Raw genomic sequence first — 3,555 nt, 5'->3', positions numbered from 1 at the left:
AGAAGAAGATGGATAACATGGAGAACAAAATTGATAGTAATGAGAATGGGTTAAGGAATTTTTTTGATCAAAGCTATTCCATATTGAAATTTATTACAAAGAAAATCAAGAATTTTCTGAATAAGCTGGAATGGGGAGAAACTAGGGTACAAAGGATATGAAAGATGATGAAGGACCCAACAAGCACACAAGAAAAAATTCAAAGAAGAAAGAGGTTATGAATGAGAAATAGATTGATGAGCTAAGGACCTCTGCTATGAACATACATATCCTAGTTGATTAGCTTGTTGACTTACTAAAGACCTTATAGTTGTCCTGATGTTATCTTTATGGTGTCCTTTTTCCTATTTGATGTTTTATGGTTTTTTGTTCTAGCTTGTCTACTTGTATGGTGCCGATGTATATTTTCTTGTGGGCTTTCATTACTTATCTACTTGTTAATTTATAAAAGGTTTTAGGTCCTTTCAAAATCTATTTTTACATAGTCAAAACTTTAAGATATTTTATTGGTTAATTAATTATGTATTTTTAGAAATATGATTAATGATATCAAATATTTTAGAAGGATAGATTTGAGAGAAAAAGTTAAATTTTATTTTTTTTCATAAATTCTTGGATTTGTTTTTTATGCAAGAATTATGCACAGATGTAGTTTCTAAAATAAGTTTTAAATGTGTTGAATGTAGACATTTTAGATTTTTTTTTTTTTTGGCATGAGAACTCTATAAATACAATGTGTTATTGAAGAGAACAGTTTGAGACAGAAGTGTTTGATGAGCATTGTTATGCTCCGTGAATTATTCAAGATTTAAATATCATAACTGGTTATTCTTGGAGACCATTGACTCTTGAAATTTTATTGTAACTACCTTGTTTCTGATATTAAAATTGGGTTTGGATTTGGAGTAGTTTATTATTTTTTCTTGAAAGGGTTTTCCTAAGCATATATGGTATTTTGTGTTTATTTTTTAAAATCCAATTTATGTGTGTATCTAATATGTGGTAGTCAAGAGTTTATAAGAAATTGATGCACTATCTTTCCTATTATATTTAATATTCATAATTGTTTTTTCTTTTGGCTTCCTTTCAATTGGCATTGGAGCTTGACCCACTTTTTTATTTTTGTCAGGCAGATGGTTTTTTTGTGTGAGAATCTAGTTTTAGTGTAAGTTTTTTAGAGGATTTTCCCTAAGCTTATTGTAGGTTAGATATGGAAAGCACATACAATAGAGTGGAGATGGATACATTTAATGGAAACAACTTTGAGTTAAGAAAACTCAAAATGGAGTAAATGCTTGTAGATAGAGATTTCTTCAACAAAACTCCAAGCTACATCAAAGGATAATTGGGATAATATAGATAAAAAACCAAGGGTTTGATAAAAATATTCTACGCTGATTTAATTATGCTCAAATGTCCATGAAGAGAAGATTGAAATCAATGTTTGGAAGAAGCTTTGTGATATTCATCAAGGGAAATCCTTCGTATATAAGTTATTCTTAAGAATGAAGATGTATTCTCTAAGGATGGAGGAAGGAGGTTATGTTTCTGATCACTTGAACACATTCAATATGCTAGTTATTTAGTTTAATTCTATTGGTAATTAGGTTGATGATGAAGATAAATCCATGATTTTTCTATGCTCTTTATTGGACTCATGGGATCACCTTGTTATGGTTATTGAAAGCTCACAAGAACCACTTTCAAATAGGAGGATGTGGTTAGTTTGTTTTTATTTGAAGAGATGTGAAGAATTTTTTTTGAGATGCCTAAGGCGGCCCTAATTCTCATGGTAGAATAACTGAGAAAGGAAAGAAGAAGAAAAAGAGGGGTAAATTAAAGTCTCCTAGGAGATTTAAAACTCTTGGTGAAAATTCCAAGGAAAAATATTGGAACTATGGTAAACCTGGTCATCTTAGAAAAGAGTGCAAGGGGGAGAAGAAAAAGAAAGGTACAAAGAATTTCTTTGATTTTGACTTCAAAAGTGTTAGAGTAAATAATTAATAATTAATTATTTATTCTATTACTTAAGCTTACTTAGGTTAATGCATTTATTTAATATTTAGCATTCAATGCATGTAGTGGTTAGTTGTTGACAACTCGGGAGTTTGCTCCTTTTTTAGCATATTCCACTTTTTGTGGATATGTGCTGAGTTGTCATTTTTGTCCTCTACCTCCTTCCAGCTTGTTCTACAAGCTTCCATGAGGCCTTTTTAAACGGTCTCTCTCTCATTGTAAATCAATCCATTCACATAGCAATTTCATTTTCCTATTGTGAAATATTTTCTCTTGCATTGTTTGCTTCAAGCTCTTGCTCTTTCGATTTCTCTTCAGCAAGCTATTTGCATGTAGGTGATCTTGGCGACTGCGGAGTTGGATTTCATCAACTCCTACAAAAAGTACCTCTCCAGTTGATGGAGATGTTTTGTCATGGGATTAATAACACATACATCAAAGATGTGTGGTAAATAGTGTTGGAAATAATCAAGACTAGTTAGGTTACTAAGAGGGGAGGGGTGAATCAGCAACCTTAAAACTTTTGACAAATTCAACACTTAACAACATAATCCATTCATCAACTCTTGATAATCTTTAGCATCTATAGTGACACAAGGAGTATTATCTTCTTCATTATCCTCATCCTTGTCACTATCATCATCATCATCATCATCATCATCATCATCATCGATTTCCACTAGATTCTCACTTGGTTTATGCATATGATAAACATTTTTCCACATGGGTGTAGCATCCTTGACTACATGCTCAACATCTTTTATCAAAATTAAACAAATATGAAATATGATCATCATCTTATCTTCATTCTTCTTCATTGCTTCCTTTACCTCAGCATTGGTAAGACTCAGTAGCAACAGTCTCAAAGATTACTCATATATGTCCTTTGTAGTTTGCATAGCTGATTCCCTTCTAAGCTTTAACCTTGCTAAGAGTTCATTGGAAATCTGAGGGGCAATTTGATTAGGGGAATATTTCCATTTTCTCATCTTTTTTAGTTCTAGCTCCTCAATCTACATCTTTTCTACATCAGTTTTGGTTTCATATTTTAAAGCTTTGAAATTTGTAATACCAACACCTTATTCCAATTACTTCAAACTTTCTTTGAAGGTGAGAGGGGGCTTACTGAACACAACTTCACTGCCTCCTTTTTTCTCGGATCTTCTAGTAAACACAGTTGTAGAGGCCTTGGGTGGCTTGGTAATAATCACCTTGTCTTTCTTTCTTATAGGATCTTCCTCCTTTTCTAATTCCTATTCTTCATCCTCAAACTCTTCATCTTCTCCTTTGCCCTCAGTAAGCATAAGAGGGGCTCTAGCTATTTTCAATTTAGATATCTTCTACTTACCTTTATTTATTGCCTATGGAAGCTTAATCTCAAGCTCTATTCTAGCCTTTGCTTCATCATAAGTTCCAAAGATAGGTACCTTTGGATCTATAGTCTCATTTACCAAGGCTTTAATTATCTCCTTTGTTTCATCAATATTAACCTCATAAGGAAGAGATTTCACCCATACTATTCTAGGCCTTACTGCCTGA

The sequence above is a fragment of the Cupressus sempervirens genome, chromosome 3, assembly GCF_028749045.1.
Source record: "Cupressus sempervirens isolate cs-2001-9-10 chromosome 3, ASM2874904v1, whole genome shotgun sequence".
Taxonomy (NCBI): Eukaryota; Viridiplantae; Streptophyta; class Pinopsida; order Cupressales; family Cupressaceae; genus Cupressus; species Cupressus sempervirens.
Note: the sequence above shows the minus strand (reverse complement) of the source record.